Source organism: Rhinichthys klamathensis, unplaced genomic scaffold (genome assembly GCF_029890125.1).
Source record: "Rhinichthys klamathensis goyatoka isolate OS25496 unplaced genomic scaffold, OSU_Roscu_1.1 h1tg000243l_1, whole genome shotgun sequence".
Classification (NCBI taxonomy): domain Eukaryota; kingdom Metazoa; phylum Chordata; class Actinopteri; order Cypriniformes; family Leuciscidae; genus Rhinichthys; species Rhinichthys klamathensis.
In genome coordinates this window covers 1,429,418-1,439,939 of record NW_026606765.1, presented here as the reverse complement: position 1 = coordinate 1,439,939, position 10,522 = coordinate 1,429,418, and the positions used below count along the sequence as shown (strand labels likewise).

At 41.1% G+C, this 10,522-nt stretch overlaps 1 protein-coding gene across 5 annotated transcripts in view; it reads left to right on the top strand.

Moving 5' to 3' along the window:
• Window positions 1–4,962: 4,962 nt before the first annotated feature.
• Window positions 4,963–10,522, top strand: part of fat3a (FAT atypical cadherin 3a) — a 160,084-nt gene continuing 154,524 nt past the window's right edge. For all 5 annotated transcript variants that reach the window (XM_056266010.1, XM_056266008.1, XM_056266009.1 and 2 more), the window contains exon 1: window positions 4,963–5,126. The gene's annotated coding sequence lies outside the window, so the exon portion shown is untranslated. The remainder of the gene's footprint in view (window positions 5,127–10,522) is intronic.

Here is a 10,522-nt window from a genome sequence, read left to right as displayed (position 1 = left end):
AAATAACAATCATTCTCCACAAAAGCAATTATGTCCTCTAGCACCAGGGCTTGGCTTGACTCGACTCGTCTTATTGGAGCATTAGTGTAACATTCTGTTACAGTAAGCTGTAATTGGTCAGTGTGGCTTGAGTTTCATAGCTTAAATGAGAACATGTCACAAACTTTTTCACTCAGTAATGCTTAAACTCTCAATATGTGTCTTTTTCAAAATAGTCCAGCTTTACCAGTACAAGCCTTTTTTTTTTTTGTAGCAGGCCAAAACACCACACAATATGACCAACTGAGATAAGAGAGTATTTTAGATTTGTGCATTTGGCAGACACTTTTGTCTAAAGTGACTTGCATTGCTTGCAGGCAAAAAAACATTTAAGCTATATGTAAGATATAAGCATTTCGTCTAAATGGTTACACCTTTCACATCCGGGTCCATTTGACGAACAGCTGTGGGGATGATTAGTGTCAATGGAAACTGATGAGTGGCGGGAAATTCAAACAAAGAAACACATGTGATGAATGAAAACAAACTAAAAAGTCCATGAAAATGAAACTAAGAACAAACAACCTCGCGGCAAGCGACCTCGCGGCAAGGAGGAGGTGGTTTAGGAGGCGGCGAAGGGATGGTGACAGGAGGACGACAACGAAACCCTGGCGGCAATGATGGACGTCCTATGGCACAGACCAAGGGTGACAGGAGGACGACAACGAGACCCCGGCGCAATGGACGTCCTATGGCACAGACCGAGAGCCCAGAGACGACAGCCCACGATCGAGTCGAGGGAGGGAGGAGCCAAGGTGGAGTAGTGGCTGACATCAACTGGGGGACGACCGTCGAAGGCGGAGCCAATGGATCTCAGCGCACAGACGGAGAGCCGATGGAGCAGAGTGACAGCGCTGGCACAGAAGCCCTAGGCGATGCTGCGGCGACGAGCATCTGAGGTGAAGCCAGAGTGTCTGAGGACTGAGGCGATGCCGGTGTGATGGAGGAACTAGGCGTACGCGTACCCGAAGGGAAAGAGGAACCCACTGCAGCCGTAGGGGTGGAGGAACGGAGCGTAGCGGAAGATTTTGTTCTGACCAAGGGGGAGACGACTGACCAAGGGGGAGCTGGTGGGACGAGGGAACCCGGTAGCGTCAAAAGGCCGAGGGTGTCAGGGTGGAGCCGAAGGTGTGATGGATGTTGCTCGACGTCACAGCTGGAGGACTGGGTGAGCAGGGATGTGACGGAGGCAGGTGGAGATAGACGGCAAGATAGTCCATTGTGCAGTCTAAAAACAGCGATTAAAGTTCAAAACATACTGATAAATCAGTCCAAATAATATATGGTGCGGTCTAGAAACAGCGATCAGGATTCTGAACAAAGACAAATCAGTGTCAAAAAACAGTGCTGTCTAGAAACAGTGATGAAGAACGAGAAACAGGGTGGGGGAGGACGATACCTCTGTGCTGAAGTCAATCAGCCAGTCCTCAGTCTCTATTTCCACCAGTATACCCTCGTCCACTGATGTCGTGGGCTCACACCCCTGGTCAGACTCACTGGGGGGATCCTCTTCCAGGGCAAAGGTCAGCGCTGTCCACTTGTCCTCAGGCCCGGCCGACGCATCACAGCGGGTGGTAGCTCTTTGTCTGCAGGAGGGGGCTCACACAATTCCTCCGCCTGGGGAAACAGGCTCTGGGTCCAGCTGTGTTCTGGACCAGGGGTAGACACTCCAGAGGTCTATGGGATGGTGGTAATTTACCCAGATCCAGAACAAAGACTCCAGGGTCTCATCGTCAAAGGGGCTGGTGATGGCAAGAGGACAGAAGTTTTCAGTAAAACAAACAAAAAAAATCAATACCCTCCTGGGCAATCACAGAAACCTTAGCTGCATAATCCATCTTTTGGGTCGGTTCTGTCACAAGATGTCCAAAAAGGGTTAAATAAACAAAAAGGGTCCTTTAATAACAACCTCAGGTAATCCACAAAGATTAAGGCAAAGTCTACACACAAACATGAACATCGACCAACAAACAAAGAGTGAAGGTGAGGAACTTAAATACTCATGGTGAAGAACTTAATGGCGAACAGCTGTGAACAGTTGTGCCCATGGAAACTGATGAGTGGAGGGAAAGTCCACGAAAACGAATCTAAGAACAAACACAACTGAATAAGTGTGACATTTTCAACACTGATAATAATAAATGTTTCTTGAGCAGCATATTAGAATGATTTCTGAAGGATCATGTGACACTGAAGTCTGGAGTAATGATGCTGAAAATTCAGCTTGGATCACTGGATTAAATTACATTTTTAAATATATTCATATAGAAGGCAGTTGTTTTAAATGGCAATAATTACTGTTTTTACTGTGTTTTTGATCAAATAAATGCCACATTGGTGAGCAATATATATATATAACCCTGCACCCATAACCCAAACATCAACCCTAACATCCTCTATACTGACCATAAACTAAACCAAAGGAAACAAGGTTCTCTCAACAGATTGAAACAGTCCACCTTTCACCAGCATGTCTTTGTGACCCCCGTCCTCACCACTAATGTGATTGTGGTATGAAACCCAGAGTCACCAGCTGAACTTCAGTAGTTGTGTGTGTCTCTGAGGCCTGTATGTACACAATAGATTGGCAGTCAGTCAAATCCAAAACGGCTGAACCGAAGCTCCAGAACAGCGTTAACATCAGGACTCCATCAGCGCTTCAGACGGGCTGCTCGGTGTGTGCCTTGTGCCTGCTGCACGAGACAGATGTCTTAATAATAAAAACAGCAGCCTTCATAAATGGAATGAAAAAAAAAATCGATATTAAACATAAAATAGCCGGGAAAACAATACGCCTGGTTGCCATCAGAAAAAAGTGCACTTCACTAAAATGATTGTTATTTCTTTTGCTCCGGCAACGCCTACGCTTCTGAACTTTCTGTGTGTGTGTGTGTGTGTGTGTTTGCATGTAATCGATGCCCCGCGTCCATTAAATAGATGTTCGTCTGCCTGTCGGTGGGGAATTGTAGATCATGTGGTAATAAACATCACGTAGGCCGCTCGCCCTGACCTCTACACACACCGTATCACGCCCTCCGTCCTTCAGACATGACCAAACACACACGCACACTAATCCGAAGGTGTCCGACGTGCAAAAAGCCAAGCTTTCTCTTTCCATCTACACAACTTTACACTTTAACCTCATCTGAGCTCCTCATTTCTCCAACGCACGCACACTACGCATTATGACGACTTCATTGGCTTGTATTGGTTTTAAATATAGGCTCATTATAATTAGTACATCCTAACCTTACACACATACCTCAAAGAAACCTTTTGGCATTGTTAGATTTTAATTAAGATATTATTTAATCCCTTTATGGAGCTGTGAGAGGCTCTAAGAGATGCCCACAATGGAGGCTATTTCAGCGTCTTTCATGTGGTCTCAACAAAGATAGCAAACCTGACCCTCACCCACCCACCTCATACGTTTGATGTCAGCTGTGCATGATAAGTGGATATTCCCCTAACAGCTCACCAATGGGACAGAAAAAAGCACCCCCTCCTGTCCTGATGCAGTCAGGGGTGCACAATGGAAATCGATTTGTGCATCATATCATGGCAACATTAATTACACGGCAGTGCATTTCTACAAGACCCCATAACCGCCCATGATCATCACTTTGACACCCGGCCGGACGCACTCGTGATGATGTGGGGCGGTTAAGGCACTTGTGCAGTGCTGACCCATATATCCAGCTGTTCTGAAATACAGTGTAATACAATACAATTCAATTATATAACTTTATATGTATATAAATACATTTATAATGTTTATAAAAGATTTTTGTATGAACAGATGTTTTTTTTTTTTACTTTCTATTCATCAGAGGATCCAAAAACATCACGTTTCATAAAGGCATCAAAAACTGTTTACAACATTGATAATAATAAGAACCATTATTAATAATTGAGCGACATCAACTGAACACCAAATCAGCATATCAGCATATATGACAATGTAAATAGTGTGTATTAGAAATACAATTAGATATAAAATGAATTAATATAAATCAATACAACACGAATAATAAAAATAATAATGTATTATAGAATAAAGTGTATATATACTGTGTGTATATATATATATTTGATAACTTAAAAACATAATTTAATTATTGTATTAACATCTAAATAAAATATACATAAAAATGACTGACAAAATTGCATGCACTATGTAAATAATATATGCCTGCCCACAACTTCCCTTGCGAAATCAAAACAAAGACAGCAAAGACATTTATAATGTTACAAAATTAGCTCATTTGGGGGGTTTGCCTCTTCCTGCACATCAAATAAATTGAAAATAGTTGTCTTATTTTGTTTATATATTTTATGTTTTGTTTACCATTATTATTGTCATCTTTATGTAATTTTAAAGGTGCAAAATATAAATAAATAAAACATAAATAAACATACTTTTGTAAGAAGAGATGTTCTTTTAACTTTCTATTCGTCAGAGAATCCAAAAACACCATGTTTCCCACAAACATATTAAGCAAAAACTGATAATAAAAAGAACCATTATTAACAATTGAGCAACATAATAATTGATCATAACTGAACACCAAATTAACAAATACATGACAATGTAAACAGTGTGTATTAGATATACAATTAGATATAAAATTTATATAAATCAATACAATTATACATTTCAAAAGAATTTACACAAAGAATAAGTATAATAATGTATAATAGTATATATATATTAATAAATTTTAAATAAATAAATAAATTTTAAATAAATAAATTTAAAAAAACGCGCGTGTGTGTGTGCTCGAGCGCGCGCGCTCGTCCGGTAGGCTGCGCTATGCTCGCACCCGCAGGAGTCGCTCTCCCCCCCCCGTTCCGTGCGCGCGCTTCCCCAGTCCCACGCCGAGAGAGAGTGTGTGTGTGTGTGTGTGTGTGTGTGTGTAAGAACGCTTGTGTGTGAACGCTGGAGCACATTGCTGTTGCAGGAGCTTCGGCGAGACGGTCGCACTACCGATGCGCGGTCGGATACGGAACTTCTCATGGATACGCCAAAGTAGCGAGCGGACGGACGCCTGTCACTCACCGAACGGATTTATTACTCACGAGGATAGGTATGCAAAAATGAAGTCATATGCAATTTGATCATTTATGAACTAACTGCTTTTGGGAGTGAAAGTTGGATGGGGGGTAGCTTGCATAAAGGGGGGCAAGTATTGAATTAGGTTTATTCCGCAGTAAAGGCATGCGTTGCATTGGTTGTGTTATGCGTTTGGGGTTTGAGAGCTCTTTGCAATGCATCTTAGGGCTAAAATGTGGGCTGTGTATTGATCTTATGATTAGATATGCATTGCATTCAGAACAAGGTGGGATGTCGTAGCCTCATTTAAGTTGTCATAGGTGGGACAGACAAGAGACAGGGGGAATATCCGCACATTGGAGACTTGTGGACATGCAGAGGGCAGAGAAAGTTGTTGGAGGTGTGGTAGATGTTAATGCATGCATGGTGCAGTGACAAGGTGGGAAGCTCACAAGGTCCCGAGCATCCATGGAAGGGGTATAAATTTAAACGCGGCCCCCCGGTGCATGTGTGTGTATATTCTCAAGGGGCCCAGTGCATCTTTTAATTAAAACCCACGGAGCACAGACTGCACTCCACAGATACTGCACAAGTGCGTGTGTGTGTGTGTGTGTGTGTGTGCTACACGTATTAATGTGCTGAATTCACTTTTTTTCTCGCCATCATCATAAGATTGGCTTCACACCGCTCTGCGCTCGGATGATGTTGGCGTGCTCCGCACATCAATGGGACACACACACTCTCTGAAATGCGACACTGCTCTGCGTTAGGAGAATACAGAGAGATATAGGGTCACATAAACATATGAATCCATGCATCTAAACAAAACTGTAATATAAAGTGCATGTGTTGAGCTTTTCATAAGCATTCAATCCAATGTGTTGTCGCTGAAAAGAAACACAAGCCGCCTTTGAATCGAAATGGAGAATTTGAACCCTACTTCTGTTTTGTTTCTACCACTAACTATCACTTTTGTAGATTAATGTAGATTTGTAGATTACTCAATGCCAGCATTAGATCAGTTTCCCTGGCTGAGTTTTGAATGTGAATGAGATTGAGGCATTTATAGGGCTTCCATTTTGTACAACTAAAGCGCTTTACAACAATATCAGGGGTCTTTCCTCAACCACCACCAGTTTTGGGACAAATCCAGGTCGGGACAGGGTTATTTATGAGAGACTCTTTGATTGGTAATTTTGTTTGTGAGCATATTTTGTAATCCACTTTTTAAATGAAAGCTCTACTCCACCCCAAAAATTGTAAGTACTCTTATAATTTACTCACTCTCATGTCGTTCTATCTTTCTTCTGTAGAAGGAGATATATTGAAGCATGTCTGTGTCCATACAATGAAAGTCAATGGGGTCCAATGTTTTTTTGGTTCCCATCATCTTTTGTGTTCAGTCATCCATGTTTGGAATATTTTGGTAAACTATCCATTTAAGTATTTTGAGAAATTAGTTATTAGTGGTCAGTCCATATGTTTTGTTTTTTTTTAAATTACCAATACTGAGAGAGCACAGTGATCAATATAATGCTGATATTTGTTTACATTATGACATTTAATAATAGCAAATGAGATCCACGGCAATGCTGACATTAAATTGAAATATTTAACAAAATGTACTAATATTTTGTGTGAAATAGAGGGGCAGTTCACCTAAAAAAATTAATTTTGTCACCATTTTCTCATTGTCATCATGTCATTCAAAACTTGTATGATTTTTTCTCTTCTTCTATGGAACACAAAAAGTTAATACTTAGCAGAAAGTCTAAGCTGTTCTTCTCCGTACAATGAAAGTGAATGGTGACCATGATGGCTGTCAAGTGAGTTTTTCACTGAATATTGACTTAAATTTCTGTCTGTTCCTTACACAGTACATAGCTAACATATGATTTTGGACGATTTATAGCGCCAGGGTTGTTTTGATTACTTTTATTGTGCTTTTTTTGTGCTAGACCTTAGCTTGGTCACCATTCACTTTAATTGAAAAGAGCTTTTTGTTTTCAACAAGAGAAATAAAGTTTAGAACATGAGGGAGTAAATATTTATGATTTGGCCTATTCTAATCCCAAAATGGCTGATATGTCAGTCTATGACTCAATCGTATATTTGTCAATGTGTGTCAATGCATAATTTTCCTGTCACGATTGAATCGCTATTAGAGAGCACAGCAAAGTGATGCGTCTATGCTAATGCACAAACAATAAAACATCAAACCACAGCAGAAACTCATATTAAGAAAGTGTGTCTAGGATCCGACTGAGTGAAAGAGGAGGTAGTCGTGTCTGTGTAGACTAGAGCAACACACACACACTTTTGTCCACGTTCCAAACAGCTGTCTGTTCGGATACATGATATGTTTTCTCGAAAACATTTTTTTTACTGGTCCACCTGTTCAGTTCCGTTTGTCCTTTATGTGTTCATCAGTCTGTGTGTGTGTGTGTGTGTGTGTGTATGCGGGTAGAATGACCTCCACGTCGCTGATCAATGCCGATGTTCTCCCTTAGAAACGGAGGGATGTGTCCCTGTGTGGGGCGACCCTTCCCCCATCTGTTCCCAGCGCAGCCCAGCGTGTGTGTGCGAGCCGATTCTCAGCATCTGTCTTTGCCAAATGCCAGGGCTCAGTGGACGCTTCACATGAAATCAGCGCCCCGCTCTGGGTGTGTGTGTGTGTGTGTGTGAGGGAGGGGGGTGGGGGGAGTCCTGATGTGCCGTTGTTGCGTCTGAAAGCGTTCGTGCCATTGTTTGTGTGCGCTTGTGTGTGTGTGCGTGCTTTTGTTCTCCGCTTGCGCTGGAATGCTCTTCAGTGCTGTGTCAACTGTAGAGACCCCCCTCAGATCCCGTCCTACACCCCCGCGGCCCCTCTCTTCAATGTTTTCCCTTGTTTTTCAGTCTTAATTTGTTTTGTCTTGCCCTTCTAGACTGTCATTTTTCATAGAGGACTGAAAGACGGAGTAATTAGAGTGGGGTCTTTCTAAAAGTTTCTTTCTGTGCGCGGTCGGGCCCCGTCAGTATGACAGAGGGCCACACATATAAACAAACCCCTAAGACAGTCGAATACCAGGCTGTCTGTGGTCGTGTCTCAAAACCTAGTGGGGCTGCCTAGTGCCTACCTAGATAGCATTTTTGAACTTTATAGATGTATTTAATCCCTTACTAAAAATAAAACGCATTTCATCCCTTACTAAGAATTACTGCTGTATTCATATATGATTATTTAAATGCAACTCAAAGACTGTGGTGTTAAATGATACATTTCAACAAAAGTATAAAGCATAAAAGCAATAATAATATAAATAAATTAAATAATATAATACAATTAATAAAACCTTCCTACCTTTTTTGTTGGTTGATCAGGTTACATAAAAATGTGCACATCAGCTCAATTGCAAAATGTGATATTCATTTTATACAACAGTTCAATAAGCAATAAGGTTATTTATATAAATCGACAATTTTTAGACCCAATATTGCCAATTTGGACTGTTTTTTTTGTATCTACTTTGCCAAAAAAAAGTTCTAAACAAAAAAGAAAAAGCGGTGTTTCGTTCTTGAATGATTCACCATTTTTGAACGAATCAGGTGAGTCAATGATTCAATGACCCATTCATAAAGCCAGTGAAAAGCATAGACAGTATAAGAAGTGGACAGAGCCATCTCATTGGAACTCAGTTGAGACAGTTGAAGCCCATTTTTAGCGATTTCTGAGCACTTCCGTTCCTGACGCGCAGACTCAAACCGACTCAAACTAAGCTTGATGACGTGAGCAACCTGTCTGACAAACGTGAATCTTATAGTAGCTGTGCGTGGAAATTGCCAACGTTAATCTTGCAGAGACGGGGAACTTGAGCAAAGAGTTCTTTGGCGTGAGTGAGCAGGAGTAAGTATTCCGTTGCTTTTATGGACTCATTATCTATGGGCTTCTCCCTTGACGGGACGTCCCCCCGATTGCCTGCGAGCTTCTCCTCCTGTCTGTACGGTAATTTCTGTACAGCGCGACAGAGAGTCGAGTGGTTATGACGCAATCGTTAGCCTATTTTTACTAAAACTGTTTCTACGGGGCCATAATGTAACATAGAAGGTAATGGAGCCCTTTATACATTGTCGTGTTTCTTTAGAAATAAATAATGGACAAATGGAGTCTTTAAACGCCTCAGATGTAAAGTTATTCGCTGTCAAAGTGACGCCAAAATGAATGGGAGTCAATGGAAATGCTAACGCAAGTGAAGTTCTGCTACAACATGGCGGCACCCGGCCGGCTTCAACTTCCGGTCGATGGATTACCCCCTTGGTGAAAAGACACTTGTTTCTTTCAGCCTGTTTGAATGAATCGGTTTAATGAATGATTCTATGATTCGCCAAGTGTGCCGCACACGTAAGCCAAAGCATTTTGATCGCCCCCTGGTGGCCGGCTGAAGTATAGGTCATAAACCCCGCCCTCTTTATGTAAGCAAGCCAAACTAAATACTAAATATAAAACAAACTATTTTTCCAAAGATGGTTTCTATCATTCTTATCATGCCGATTTAAGCATACAATGGTACTTTTCATTTAGCGGAAAAGCAAAATTATATTATATTTGGCTAACTCTTAAACTCTTTATGCTGTTCAAGGTTTTGTGTTCTCAGGTAATAAATCAAACCAGTTTTAGTAAAGTTCTTCGGGAATTAGGTGCCGACATTTTTTTTTTTTCTTTTTACTGAAACACAGAAACCAAAAGTTTTCATTTAGCTGAAAACCAAAAATGCTAAATTTAACAAAAGCATCATTTTCGTTCATAGTGAAGTGCGTTCACACCCCAAACATGTTTAGTTGTTGCAGCACATTCACGTTGTCAGCACGAATTACACACTAACACAGTCCAAATGTGTCATCAGAGAAGTGCTAATTAAACGTCACTGTTTCTGTCAAGGATTTCAGCCCTCCGAAACTATTTCAGCTGAAACCATAAATGTGAGAATTGCTGTTTCTGCCTGGTTTCAGTTGCAGAAATTTCAGTGCATCACTAGTATTTTCATAGTTTGATGTCCAAAACCATGGTATTACCATTGCACCATATCCCACAAATCATGGTAATTCCATTTTTTGGGGTAAAAATAAGTGTGTTTGGCGCTGTCTAGTAGGTTCCCTACTAGATTCTGTGTGTGAGCTTCTTAAAACACACCTTGTTTGGACAAAAGTCACAGGTCTTTTGTTTCCTGTCTGTCTTTCCTTTGCGTTTCTCAATGATCATAGCAGCTAATTAACAGCATTGTAATTAGTCAGGTAATAAAGCTTCAAGTCAAGAACAACTGCTCAAGGGACAGTCTGTTTAATGAGTGCTGGTGCTGTTGTGGGAATGACAGCGTTCAGTGGCTTAGCAGTGTGTGTGTGTGTGCTGTTTGCTTTCTTGGGAAATAATGTAAGAGTCAAAATGAGTACATTGGG